This window comes from Sorex fumeus, unplaced genomic scaffold, assembly GCF_029834395.1.
Source record: "Sorex fumeus unplaced genomic scaffold, SorFum_2.1 ptg000244l, whole genome shotgun sequence".
Lineage (NCBI taxonomy): Eukaryota > Metazoa > Chordata > Mammalia > Eulipotyphla > Soricidae > Sorex > Sorex fumeus.
The window spans coordinates 1-13,066 of record NW_026606301.1 but is presented as its reverse complement, the minus strand read 5'-3'; the positions used below and the strand labels follow the sequence as shown (position 1 = coordinate 13,066).

The 13,066-nt window shown below is 76.8% G+C and overlaps 8 non-coding genes across 8 annotated transcripts; all 8 read left to right on the top strand.

The window, feature by feature from the left end:
- Window positions 1-707: 707 nt before the first annotated feature.
- On the top strand, window positions 708-826 carry LOC130018243 (5S ribosomal RNA). Its single transcript, XR_008791518.1, has one exon. It is a non-coding gene; the product is annotated as a 5S ribosomal RNA (ribosomal RNA).
- Window positions 827-2,446: 1,620 nt separating this feature from the next.
- LOC130018242 (5S ribosomal RNA) lies at window positions 2,447-2,565 on the top strand. The gene has a single exon (XR_008791517.1). It is a non-coding gene; the product is annotated as a 5S ribosomal RNA (ribosomal RNA).
- A 1,623-nt stretch (window positions 2,566-4,188) lies between these two features.
- On the top strand, window positions 4,189-4,307 carry LOC130018241 (5S ribosomal RNA). The gene has a single exon (XR_008791516.1). It is a non-coding gene; the product is annotated as a 5S ribosomal RNA (ribosomal RNA).
- Window positions 4,308-5,930: 1,623 nt separating this feature from the next.
- LOC130018240 (5S ribosomal RNA) lies at window positions 5,931-6,049 on the top strand. Its single transcript, XR_008791515.1, has one exon. It is a non-coding gene; the product is annotated as a 5S ribosomal RNA (ribosomal RNA).
- Window positions 6,050-7,671: 1,622 nt separating this feature from the next.
- On the top strand, window positions 7,672-7,790 carry LOC130018239 (5S ribosomal RNA). Its single transcript, XR_008791514.1, has one exon. It is a non-coding gene; the product is annotated as a 5S ribosomal RNA (ribosomal RNA).
- A 1,620-nt stretch (window positions 7,791-9,410) lies between these two features.
- LOC130018238 (5S ribosomal RNA) lies at window positions 9,411-9,529 on the top strand. The gene has a single exon (XR_008791513.1). It is a non-coding gene; the product is annotated as a 5S ribosomal RNA (ribosomal RNA).
- A 1,628-nt stretch (window positions 9,530-11,157) lies between these two features.
- LOC130018237 (5S ribosomal RNA) lies at window positions 11,158-11,276 on the top strand. Its single transcript, XR_008791512.1, has one exon. It is a non-coding gene; the product is annotated as a 5S ribosomal RNA (ribosomal RNA).
- Window positions 11,277-12,893: 1,617 nt separating this feature from the next.
- On the top strand, window positions 12,894-13,012 carry LOC130018236 (5S ribosomal RNA). Its single transcript, XR_008791511.1, has one exon. It is a non-coding gene; the product is annotated as a 5S ribosomal RNA (ribosomal RNA).
- Window positions 13,013-13,066: the final 54 nt, after the last annotated feature.

Here is a 13,066-nt window from a genome sequence, read left to right as displayed (position 1 = left end):
CGGATCTCCTGGCCCACGCGACGGGAGTCCCCCATCTTGCGATTCCCAAAGGCGCTGGGCCCGCCCCCGCACCCGGCCCTTGGCGGCGCCCTGGGCAAGAGCCCGCAGGAGAGCCCCGGCGCCCGCCTGGCCAAAGGCACCACGAACCCGTCCGCCACGCGGAAGCGGACCCGCGCACCGCGCAGGGGCAGGCCCACAGACAGGGTCCGGGGGCGCTGGGCAAAGCTGCTCCCGGGGCCTCCCCGGCGTGGGCCGCGGACCCCACGGCCACGCTCCGCCCCCTGCCGCGCACACCTGCTCCCAGAACCGCGGCCACTCGCAGCGGGGCCCCACCGGAGGCGCCCCGACCCTGTCCCTAAGGCGCGGGTGCGTGTGTGTGTGTGAGTGTGCGCCCGCGCGGCTGTCCCGCCCTCCGGCGGCTCACAGGCTCACACGCAGGCACTGGGAGCCCCTGCGGCCGGTGGGCGGGCGCACACACTGGGAGCCGTGCAGCCACAGCCGCGCGCCCGCGCCCGCCCTGGGTGGCCTTGTGTGCGCCCATCCGGGATCCGGGCGCAGGCGGGCTGTGCAGCGGAGCAGCCGTGCGCGGTGCGGTGCGGGAGGGCAGGCGTCGGGGCCGGCGGGGGCGGGGGCGGGGGCGCGGGCGGACGGGGCGGGCCGCGGGCGGCCGGGCCACTTCTTGAGGGCGGCGGGAGAGCCGCGCCTCCGTCTACGGCCATACCACCCTGAACGCGCCCGATCTCGTCTGATCTCGGAAGCTAAGCAGGGTCGGGCCTGGTTAGTACTTGGATGGGAGACCGCCTGGGAATACCGGGTGCTGTAGGCCTTTTGTGGGGGCGTGGGGCATTTGCTTCTTTACTTTTCTCCCCCTGGCCTTTGGCTTTGGACGCGGGGAAGGGAGGGGTGGGGGGCTGGGCCCTAGCCCCTGGCCCTGGTCCTGCCCATAGCCTCCGGGCCCCCACAACCCAGGTGCCCAGGTGCCCTGCCACTCCCCTGCGCCCGCCCCCCAGGCCTGGGCTGCCTGAGGCTGGCCTGAGCTCCCACCCCTGCCCACTGCCCTCCCCGCCCCCTCCCACAGCTCCTCACCAAGACCGTCCAGCCCCGCGCCCAGCCCCTCTCCAGGGCCTGCCTGCCCCGGCTCCGGCCGGCCGGCCGGCCCCAACGCCTTGCCGAGGGCCAGGGCGGGTCGGGGCCGCTCGGCCAGCCGCCCGGGGGCTTGGGGGGGCCTCCTGGGGCATCCAAGGAGGACGCGGGGGGCAGCCGTCCCGCAGGGACATCCTCACGGGGAGGGTGGGGGAACGCGGTGGGGGCGGGGCTGTGCAGGGAGCGGGGCCGCGGGGGTGGCGGTGGTGAGGGGCTGAGTGGGGGCCCCGGGCGGCCCCTGCTCCTCCCCGAGGTGGCGGTCCCAGTGGCCGCTCCCCCCGCGCCCAGCTCCCAGCGCCCCTGCCAGCGTGCCCCTCACCTGCACCCACGCCAGGCCCACAGCGCGCCCCCACCCCAGACACACACACAACGCGCGCGCCCGCGCTCACCGGGAGGCGGGGGCGAGCTGTCCCCTGTCCTTCATTCAACCCTCCCGAGAGACCCAGAGCGGAGCCCCGCCGGAAGCCGCGGGGGGTGGGGGGCCCCAAGGCGCACCCCGGCCGGCCGGCCGGCCGGCGCGCACGCACCCACGCGAGGCTCCGTGGGAGCCCGGGTGCAGAGAGCACCGTCGGGCGAGCACTGAGGCCGGGGGCACCCGGATCTCCTGGCCCACGCGACGGGAGTCCCCCATCTTGCGATTCCCAAAGGCGCTGGGCCCGCCCCCGCACCCGGCCCTTGGCGGCGCCCTGGGCAAGAGCCCGCAGGAGAGCCCCGGCGCCCGCCTGGCCAAAGGCACCACGAACCCGTCCGCCATGCGGAAGCGGACCCGCGCACCGCGCAGGGGCAGGCCCACAGACAGGGTCCGGGGGCGCTGGGCAAAGCTGCTCCCGGGGCCTCCCCGGCGTGGGCCGCGGACCCCACGGCCACGCTCCGCCCCCTGCCGCGCACACCTGCTCCCAGAACCGCGGCCACTCGCAGCGGGGCCCCACCGGAGGCGCCCCGACCCTGTCCCTAAGGCGCGGGTGCGTGTGTGTGTGTGAGTGTGCGCCCGCGCGGCTGTCCCGCCCTCCGGCGGCTCACAGGCTCACACGCAGGCACTGGGAGCCCCTGCGGCCGGTGGGCGGGCGCACACACTGGGAGCCGTGCAGCCACAGCCGCGCGCCTGCGCCCGCCCTGGGTGGCCTTGTGTGCGCCCATCCGGGATCCGGGCGCAGGCGGGCTGTGCAGCGGAGCAGCCGTGCGCGGTGCGGTGCGGGAGGGCAGGCGTCGGGGCCGGCGGGGGCGGGGGCGGGGGCGCGGGCGGCCGGGGCGGGCCGCGGGCGGCCGGGCCACTTCTTGAGGGCGGCGGGAGAGCCGCGCCTCCGTCTACGGCCATACCACCCTGAACGCGCCCGATCTCGTCTGATCTCGGAAGCTAAGCAGGGTCGGGCCTGGTTAGTACTTGGATGGGAGACCGCCTGGGAATACCGGGTGCTGTAGGCCTTTTGTGGGGGCGTGGGGCATTTGCTTCTTTACTTTTCTCCCCCTGGCCTTTGGCTTTGGACGCGGGGAAGGGAGGGGTGGGGGGCTGGGCCCTAGCCCCTGGCCCTGGTCCTGCCCATAGCCTCCGGGCCCCCACAACCCAGGTGCCCAGGTGCCCTGCCACTCCCCTGCGCCCGCCCCCCAGGCCTGGGCTGCCTGAGGCTGGCCTGAGCTCCCACCCCTGCCCACTGCCCTCCCCGCCCCCTCCCACAGCTCCTCACCAAGACCGTCCAGCCCCGCGCCCAGCCCCTCTCCAGGGCCTGCCTGCCCCGGCTCCGGCGGCCGGCCGGCCCCAACGCCTTGCCGAGGGCCAGGGCGGGTCGGGGCCGCTCGGCCAGCCGCCCGGGGGCTTGGGGGGGCCTCCTGGGGCATCCAAGGAGGACGCGGGGGGCAGCCGTCCCGCAGGGACATCCTCACGGGGAGGGTGGGGGAACGCGGTGGGGGCGGGGCTGTGCAGGGAGCGGGGCCGGGGGGGGGGGTGGCGGTGGTGAGGGGCTGAGTGGGGGCCCCGGGCGGCCCCTGCTCCTCCCCGAGGTGGCGGTCCCAGTGGCCGCTCCCCCCGCGCCCAGCTCCCAGCGCCCCTGCCAGCGTGCCCCTCACCTGCACCCACGCCAGGCCCACAGCGCGCCCCCACCCCAGACACACACACAACGCGCGCGCCCGCGCTCACCGGGAGGCGGGGGCGAGCTGTCCCCTGTCCTTCATTCAACCCTCCCGAGAGACCCAGAGCGGAGCCCCGCCGGAAGCCGCGGGGGGTGGGGGGCCCCAAGGCGCACCCCGGCCGGCCGGCCGGCCGGCGCGCACGCACCCACGCGAGGCTCCGTGGGAGCCCGGGTGCAGAGAGCACCGTCGGGCGAGCACTGAGGCCGGGGGCACCCGGATCTCCTGGCCCACGCGACGGGAGTCCCCCATCTTGCGATTCCCAAAGGCGCTGGGCCCGCCCCCGCACCCGGCCCTTGGCGGCGCCCTGGGCAAGAGCCCGCAGGAGAGCCCCGGCGCCCGCCTGGCCAAAGGCACCACGAACCCGTCCGCCACGCGGAAGCGGACCCGCGCACCGCGCAGGGGCAGGCCCACAGACAGGGTCCGGGGGCGCTGGGCAAAGCTGCTCCCGGGGCCTCCCCGGCGTGGGCCGCGGACCCCACGGCCACGCTCCGCCCCCTGCCGCGCACACCTGCTCCCAGAACCGCGGCCACTCGCAGCGGGGCCCCACCGGAGGCGCCCCGACCCTGTCCCTAAGGCGCGGGTGCGTGTGTGTGTGTGAGTGTGCGCCCGCGCGGCTGTCCCGCCCTCCGGCGGCTCACAGGCTCACACGCAGGCACTGGGAGCCCCTGCGGCCGGTGGGCGGGCGCACACACTGGGAGCCGTGCAGCCACAGCCGCGCGCCTGCGCCCGCCCTGGGTGGCCTTGTGTGCGCCCATCCGGGATCCGGGCGCAGGCGGGCTGTGCAGCGGAGCAGCCGTGCGCGGTGCGGTGCGGGAGGGCAGGCGTCGGGGCCGGCGGGGGCGGGGGCGGGGGCGCGGGCGGCCGGGGCGGGCCGCGGGCGGCCGGGCCACTTCTTGAGGGCGGCGGGAGAGCCGCGCCTCCGTCTACGGCCATACCACCCTGAACGCGCCCGATCTCGTCTGATCTCGGAAGCTAAGCAGGGTCGGGCCTGGTTAGTACTTGGATGGGAGACCGCCTGGGAATACCGGGTGCTGTAGGCCTTTTGTGGGGGCGTGGGGCATTTGCTTCTTTACTTTTCTCCCCCTGGCCTTTGGCTTTGGACGCGGGGAAGGGAGGGGTGGGGGGCTGGGCCCTAGCCCCTGGCCCTGGTCCTGCCCATAGCCTCCGGGCCCCCACAACCCAGGTGCCCAGGTGCCCTGCCACTCCCCTGCGCCCGCCCCCCAGGCCTGGGCTGCCTGAGGCTGGCCTGAGCTCCCACCCCTGCCCACTGCCCTCCCCGCCCCCTCCCACAGCTCCTCACCAAGACCGTCCAGCCCCGCGCCCAGCCCCTCTCCAGGGCCTGCCTGCCCCGGCTCCGGCGGCCGGCCGGCCCCAACGCCTTGCCGAGGGCCAGGGCGGGTCGGGGCCGCTCGGCCAGCCGCCCGGGGGCTTGGGGGGGCCTCCTGGGGCATCCAAGGAGGACGCGGGGGGCAGCCGTCCCGCAGGGACATCCTCACGGGGAGGGTGGGGGAACGCGGTGGGGGCGGGGCTGTGCAGGGAGCGGGGCCGGGGGGGGGGGTGGCGGTGGTGAGGGGCTGAGTGGGGGCCCCGGGCGGCCCCTGCTCCTCCCCGAGGTGGCGGTCCCAGTGGCCGCTCCCCCCGCGCCCAGCTCCCAGCGCCCCTGCCAGCGTGCCCCTCACCTGCACCCACGCCAGGCCCACAGCGCGCCCCCACCCCAGACACACACACAACGCGCGCGCCCGCGCTCACCGGGAGGCGGGGGCGAGCTGTCCCCTGTCCTTCATTCAACCCTCCCGAGAGACCCAGAGCGGAGCCCCGCCGGAAGCCGCGGGGGGTGGGGGGCCCCAAGGCGCACCCCGGCCGGCCGGCCGGCCGGCGCGCACGCACCCACGCGAGGCTCCGTGGGAGCCCGGGTGCAGAGAGCACCGTCGGGCGAGCACTGAGGCCGGGGGCACCCGGATCTCCTGGCCCACGCGACGGGAGTCCCCCATCTTGCGATTCCCAAAGGCGCTGGGCCCGCCCCCGCACCCGGCCCTTGGCGGCGCCCTGGGCAAGAGCCCGCAGGAGAGCCCCGGCGCCCGCCTGGCCAAAGGCACCACGAACCCGTCCGCCACGCGGAAGCGGACCCGCGCACCGCGCAGGGGCAGGCCCACAGACAGGGTCCGGGGGCGCTGGGCAAAGCTGCTCCCGGGGCCTCCCCGGCGTGGGCCGCGGACCCCACGGCCACGCTCCGCCCCCTGCCGCGCACACCTGCTCCCAGAACCGCGGCCACTCGCAGCGGGGCCCCACCGGAGGCGCCCCGACCCTGTCCCTAAGGCGCGGGTGCGTGTGTGTGTGTGAGTGTGCGCCCGCGCGGCTGTCCCGCCCTCCGGCGGCTCACAGGCTCACACGCAGGCACTGGGAGCCCCTGCGGCCGGTGGGCGGGCGCACACACTGGGAGCCGTGCAGCCACAGCCGCGCGCCTGCGCCCGCCCTGGGTGGCCTTGTGTGCGCCCATCCGGGATCCGGGCGCAGGCGGGCTGTGCAGCGGAGCAGCCGTGCGCGGTGCGGTGCGGGAGGGCAGGCGTCGGGGCCGGCGGGGGCGGGGGCGGGGGCGCGGGCGGCCGGGGCGGGCCGCGGGCGGCCGGGCCACTTCTTGAGGGCGGCGGGAGAGCCGCGCCTCCGTCTACGGCCATACCACCCTGAACGCGCCCGATCTCGTCTGATCTCGGAAGCTAAGCAGGGTCGGGCCTGGTTAGTACTTGGATGGGAGACCGCCTGGGAATACCGGGTGCTGTAGGCCTTTTGTGGGGGCGTGGGGCATTTGCTTCTTTACTTTTCTCCCCCTGGCCTTTGGCTTTGGACGCGGGGAAGGGAGGGGTGGGGGGCTGGGCCCTAGCCCCTGGCCCTGGTCCTGCCCATAGCCTCCGGGCCCCCACAACCCAGGTGCCCAGGTGCCCTGCCACTCCCCTGCGCCCGCCCCCCAGGCCTGGGCTGCCTGAGGCTGGCCTGAGCTCCCACCCCTGCCCACTGCCCTCCCCGCCCCCTCCCACAGCTCCTCACCAAGACCGTCCAGCCCCGCGCCCAGCCCCTCTCCAGGGCCTGCCTGCCCCGGCTCCGGCGGCCGGCCGGCCCCAACGCCTTGCCGAGGGCCAGGGCGGGTCGGGGCCGCTCGGCCAGCCGCCCGGGGGCTTGGGGGGGCCTCCTGGGGCATCCAAGGAGGACGCGGGGGGCAGCCGTCCCGCAGGGACATCCTCACGGGGAGGGTGGGGGAACGCGGTGGGGGCGGGGCTGTGCAGGGAGCGGGGCCGGGGGGGGGGTGGCGGTGGTGAGGGGCTGAGTGGGGGCCCCGGGCGGCCCCTGCTCCTCCCCGAGGTGGCGGTCCCAGTGGCCGCTCCCCCCGCGCCCAGCTCCCAGCGCCCCTGCCAGCGTGCCCCTCACCTGCACCCACGCCAGGCCCACAGCGCGCCCCCACCCCAGACACACACACAACGCGCGCGCCCGCGCTCACCGGGAGGCGGGGGCGAGCTGTCCCCTGTCCTTCATTCAACCCTCCCGAGAGACCCAGAGCGGAGCCCCGCCGGAAGCCGCGGGGGGTGGGGGGCCCCAAGGCGCACCCCGGCCGGCCGGCCGGCCGGCGCGCACGCACCCACGCGAGGCTCCGTGGGAGCCCGGGTGCAGAGAGCACCGTCGGGCGAGCACTGAGGCCGGGGGCACCCGGATCTCCTGGCCCACGCGACGGGAGTCCCCCATCTTGCGATTCCCAAAGGCGCTGGGCCCGCCCCCGCACCCGGCCCTTGGCGGCGCCCTGGGCAAGAGCCCGCAGGAGAGCCCCGGCGCCCGCCTGGCCAAAGGCACCACGAACCCGTCCGCCACGCGGAAGCGGACCCGCGCACCGCGCAGGGGCAGGCCCACAGACAGGGTCCGGGGGCGCTGGGCAAAGCTGCTCCCGGGGCCTCCCCGGCGTGGGCCGCGGACCCCACGGCCACGCTCCGCCCCCTGCCGCGCACACCTGCTCCCAGAACCGCGGCCACTCGCAGCGGGGCCCCACCGGAGGCGCCCCGACCCTGTCCCTAAGGCGCGGGTGCGTGTGTGTGTGTGAGTGTGCGCCCGCGCGGCTGTCCCGCCCTCCGGCGGCTCACAGGCTCACACGCAGGCACTGGGAGCCCCTGCGGCCGGTGGGCGGGCGCACACACTGGGAGCCGTGCAGCCACAGCCGCGCGCCCGCGCCCGCCCTGGGTGGCCTTGTGTGCGCCCATCCGGGATCCGGGCGCAGGCGGGCTGTGCAGCGGAGCAGCCGTGCGCGGTGCGGTGCGGGAGGGCAGGCGTCGGGGCCGGCGGGGGCGGGGGCGGGGGCGCGGGCGGACGGGGCGGGCCGCGGGCGGCCGGGCCACTTCTTGAGGGCGGCGGGAGAGCCGCGCCTCCGTCTACGGCCATACCACCCTGAACGCGCCCGATCTCGTCTGATCTCGGAAGCTAAGCAGGGTCGGGCCTGGTTAGTACTTGGATGGGAGACCGCCTGGGAATACCGGGTGCTGTAGGCCTTTTGTGGGGGCGTGGGGCATTTGCTTCTTTACTTTTCTCCCCCTGGCCTTTGGCTTTGGACGCGGGGAAGGGAGGGGTGGGGGGCTGGGCCCTAGCCCCTGGCCCTGGTCCTGCCCATAGCCTCCGGGCCCCCACAACCCAGGTGCCCAGGTGCCCTGCCACTCCCCTGCGCCCGCCCCCCAGGCCTGGGCTGCCTGAGGCTGGCCTGAGCTCCCACCCCTGCCCACTGCCCTCCCCGCCCCCTCCCACAGCTCCTCACCAAGACCGTCCAGCCCCGCGCCCAGCCCCTCTCCAGGGCCTGCCTGCCCCGGCTCCGGCCGGCCGGCCGGCCCCAACGCCTTGCCGAGGGCCAGGGCGGGTCGGGGCCGCTCGGCCAGCCGCCCGGGGGCTTGGGGGGGCCTCCTGGGGCATCCAAGGAGGACGCGGGGGGCAGCCGTCCCGCAGGGACATCCTCACGGGGAGGGTGGGGGAACGCGGTGGGGGCGGGGCTGTGCAGGGAGCGGGGCCGCGGGGGTGGCGGTGGTGAGGGGCTGAGTGGGGGCCCCGGGCGGCCCCTGCTCCTCCCCGAGGTGGCGGTCCCAGTGGCCGCTCCCCCCGCGCCCAGCTCCCAGCGCCCCTGCCAGCGTGCCCCTCACCTGCACCCACGCCAGGCCCACAGCGCGCCCCCACCCCAGACACACACACAACGCGCGCGCCCGCGCTCACCGGGAGGCGGGGGCGAGCTGTCCCCTGTCCTTCATTCAACCCTCCCGAGAGACCCAGAGCGGAGCCCCGCCGGAAGCCGCGGGGGGTGGGGGGCCCCAAGGCGCACCCCGGCCGGCCGGCCGGCCGGCGCGCACGCACCCACGCGAGGCTCCGTGGGAGCCCGGGTGCAGAGAGCACCGTCGGGCGAGCACTGAGGCCGGGGGCACCCGGATCTCCTGGCCCACGCGACGGGAGTCCCCCATCTTGCGATTCCCAAAGGCGCTGGGCCCGCCCCCGCACCCGGCCCTTGGCGGCGCCCTGGGCAAGAGCCCGCAGGAGAGCCCCGGCGCCCGCCTGGCCAAAGGCACCACGAACCCGTCCGCCATGCGGAAGCGGACCCGCGCACCGCGCAGGGGCAGGCCCACAGACAGGGTCCGGGGGCGCTGGGCAAAGCTGCTCCCGGGGCCTCCCCGGCGTGGGCCGCGGACCCCACGGCCACGCTCCGCCCCCTGCCGCGCACACCTGCTCCCAGAACCGCGGCCACTCGCAGCGGGGCCCCACCGGAGGCGCCCCGACCCTGTCCCTAAGGCGCGGGTGCGTGTGTGTGTGTGAGTGTGCGCCCGCGCGGCTGTCCCGCCCTCCGGCGGCTCACAGGCTCACACGCAGGCACTGGGAGCCCCTGCGGCCGGTGGGCGGGCGCACACACTGGGAGCCGTGCAGCCACAGCCGCGCGCCTGCGCCCGCCCTGGGTGGCCTTGTGTGCGCCCATCCGGGATCCGGGCGCAGGCGGGCTGTGCAGCGGAGCAGCCGTGCGCGGTGCGGTGCGGGAGGGCAGGCGTCGGGGCCGGCGGGGGCGGGGGCGGGGGCGCGGGCGGCCGGGGCGGGCCGCGGGCGGCCGGGCCACTTCTTGAGGGCGGCGGGAGAGCCGCGCCTCCGTCTACGGCCATACCACCCTGAACGCGCCCGATCTCGTCTGATCTCGGAAGCTAAGCAGGGTCGGGCCTGGTTAGTACTTGGATGGGAGACCGCCTGGGAATACCGGGTGCTGTAGGCCTTTTGTGGGGGCGTGGGGCATTTGCTTCTTTACTTTTCTCCCCCTGGCCTTTGGCTTTGGACGCGGGGAAGGGAGGGGTGGGGGGCTGGGCCCTAGCCCCTGGCCCTGGTCCTGCCCATAGCCTCCGGGCCCCCACAACCCAGGTGCCCAGGTGCCCTGCCACTCCCCTGCGCCCGCCCCCCAGGCCTGGGCTGCCTGAGGCTGGCCTGAGCTCCCACCCCTGCCCACTGCCCTCCCCGCCCCCTCCCACAGCTCCTCACCAAGACCGTCCAGCCCCGCGCCCAGCCCCTCTCCAGGGCCTGCCTGCCCCGGCTCCGGCGGCCGGCCGGCCCCAACGCCTTGCCGAGGGCCAGGGCGGGTCGGGGCCGCTCGGCCAGCCGCCCGGGGGCTTGGGGGGGCCTCCTGGGGCATCCAAGGAGGACGCGGGGGGCAGCCGTCCCGCAGGGACATCCTCACGGGGAGGGTGGGGGAACGCGGTGGGGGCGGGGCTGTGCAGGGAGCGGGGCCGGGGGGGGGGGGTGGCGGTGGTGAGGGGCTGAGTGGGGGCCCCGGGCGGCCCCTGCTCCTCCCCGAGGTGGCGGTCCCAGTGGCCGCTCCCCCCGCGCCCAGCTCCCAGCGCCCCTGCCAGCGTGCCCCTCACCTGCACCCACGCCAGGCCCACAGCGCGCCCCCACCCCAGACACACACACAACGCGCGCGCCCCGCGCTCACCGGGAGGCGGGGGCGAGCTGTCCCCTGTCCTTCATTCAACCCTCCCGAGAGACCCAGAGCGGAGCCCCGCCGGAAGCCGCGGGGGGTGGGGGGCCCCAAGGCGCACCCCGGCCGGCCGGCCGGCCGGCGCGCACGCACCCACGCGAGGCTCCGTGGGAGCCCGGGTGCAGAGAGCACCGTCGGGCGAGCACTGAGGCCGGGGGCACCCGGATCTCCTGGCCCACGCGACGGGAGTCCCCCATCTTGCGATTCCCAAAGGCGCTGGGCCCGCCCCCGCACCCGGCCCTTGGCGGCGCCCTGGGCAAGAGCCCGCAGGAGAGCCCCGGCGCCCGCCTGGCCAAAGGCACCACGAACCCGTCCGCCACGCGGAAGCGGACCCGCGCACCGCGCAGGGGCAGGCCCACAGACAGGGTCCGGGGGCGCTGGGCAAAGCTGCTCCCGGGGCCTCCCCGGCGTGGGCCGCGGACCCCACGGCCACGCTCCGCCCCCTGCCGCGCACACCTGCTCCCAGAACCGCGGCCACTCGCAGCGGGGCCCCACCGGAGGCGCCCCGACCCTGTCCCTAAGGCGCGGGTGCGTGTGTGTGTGTGAGTGTGCGCCCGCGCGGCTGTCCCGCCCTCCGGCGGCTCACAGGCTCACACGCAGGCACTGGGAGCCCCTGCGGCCGGTGGGGCGGGCGCACACACTGGGAGCCGTGCAGCCACAGCCGCGCGCCCCGCGCCCGCCCTGGGTGGCCTTGTGTGCGCCCATCCGGGATCCGGGCGCAGGCGGGCTGTGCAGCGGAGCAGCCGTGCGCGGTGCGGTGCGGGAGGGCAGGCGTCGGGGCCGGCGGGGGCGGGGGCGGGGGCGCGGGCGGGACGGGGCGGGCCGCGGGCGGCCGGGCCACTTCTTGAGGGCGGCGGGAGAGCCGCGCCTCCGTCTACGGCCATACCACCCTGAACGCGCCCGATCTCGTCTGATCTCGGAAGCTAAGCAGGGTCGGGCCTGGTTAGTACTTGGATGGGAGACCGCCTGGGAATACCGGGTGCTGTAGGCCTTTTGTGGGGGCGTGGGGCATTTGCTTCTTTACTTTTCTCCCCCTGGCCTTTGGCTTTGGACGCGGGGAAGGAGGGGTGGGGGGCTGGGCCCTAGCCCCTGGCCCTGGTCCTGCCCATAGCCTCCGGGCCCCCACAACCCAGGTGCCCAGGTGCCCTGCCACTCCCCTGCGCCCGCCCCCCAGGCCTGGGCTGCCTGAGGCTGGCCTGAGCTCCCACCCCTGCCCACTGCCCTCCCCGCCCCCTCCCACAGCTCCTCACCAAGACCGTCCAGCCCCGCGCCCAGCCCCTCTCCAGGGCCTGCCTGCCCCGGCTCCGGCCGGCCGGCCGGCCCCAACGCCTTGCCGAGGGCCAGGGCGGGTCGGGGCCGCTCGGCCAGCCGCCCGGGGGCTTGGGGGGGCCTCCTGGGGCATCCAAGGAGGACGCGGGGGGCAGCCGTCCCGCAGGGACATCCTCACGGGGAGGGTGGGGGAACGCGGTGGGGGCGGGGCTGTGCAGGGAGCGGGGGCCGCGGGGGTGGCGGTGGTGAGGGGCTGAGTGGGGGCCCCGGGCGGCCCCTGCTCCTCCCCGAGGTGGCGGTCCCAGTGGCCGCTCCCCCCGCGCCCAGCTCCAGCGCCCCTGCCAGCGTGCCCCTCACCTGCACCCACGCCAGGCCCACAGCGCGCCCCCACCCCAGACACACACACAACGCGCGCGCCCGCGCTCACCGGGAGGCGGGGGCGAGCTGTCCCCTGTCCCATTCAACCCTCCCGAGAGACCCAGAGCGGAGCCCCGCCGGAAGCCGCGGGGGGTGGGGGGCCCCAAGGCGCACCCCGGCCGGCCGGCCGGCCGGCGCGCACGCACCCACGCGAGGCTCCGTGGGAGCCCGGGTGCAGAGAGCACCGTCGGGCGAGCACTGAGGCCGGGGGCACCCGGATCTCCTGGCCCACGCGACGGGAGTCCCCCATCTTGCGATTCCCAAAGGCGCTGGGCCCGCCCCCGCACCCGGCCCTTGGCGGCGCCCTGGGCAAGAGCCCGCAGGAGAGCCCCGGCGCCCGCCTGGCCAAAGGCACCACGAACCCGTCCGCCATGCGGAAGCGGACCCGCGCACCGCGCAGGGGCAGGCCCACAGACAGGGTCCGGGGGCGCTGGGCAAAGCTGCTCCCGGGGCCTCCCCGGCGTGGGCCGCGGACCCCACGGCCACGCTCCGCCCCCTGCCGCGCACACCTGCTCCCAGAACCGCGGCCACTCGCAGCGGGGCCCCACCGGAGGCGCCCCGACCCTGTCCCTAAGGCGCGGGTGCGTGTGTGTGTGTGAGTGTGCGCCCGCGCGGCTGTCCCGCCCTCCGGCGGCTCACAGGCTCACACGCAGGCACTGGGAGCCCCTGCGGCCGGTGGGCGGGCGCACACACTGGGAGCCGTGCAGCCACAGCCGCGCGCCTGCGCCCGCCCTGGGTGGCCTTGTGTGCGCCCATCCGGGATCCGGGCGCAGGCGGGCTGTGCAGCGGAGCAGCCGTGCGCGGTGCGGTGCGGGAGGGCAGGCGTCGGGGCCGGCGGGGGCGGGGGCGGGGGCGCGGGCGGCCGGGGCGGGCCGCGGGCGGCCGGGCCACTTCTTGAGGGCGGCGGGAGAGCCGCGCCTCCGTCTACGGCCATACCACCCTGAACGCGCCCGATCTCGTCTGATCTCGGAAGCTAAGCAGGGTCGGGCCTGGTTAGTACTTGGATGGGAGACCGCCTGGGAATACCGGGTGCTGTAGGCCTTTTGTGGGGGCGTGGGGCATTTGCTTCTTTACTTTTCTCCCCCTGGCCTTTGG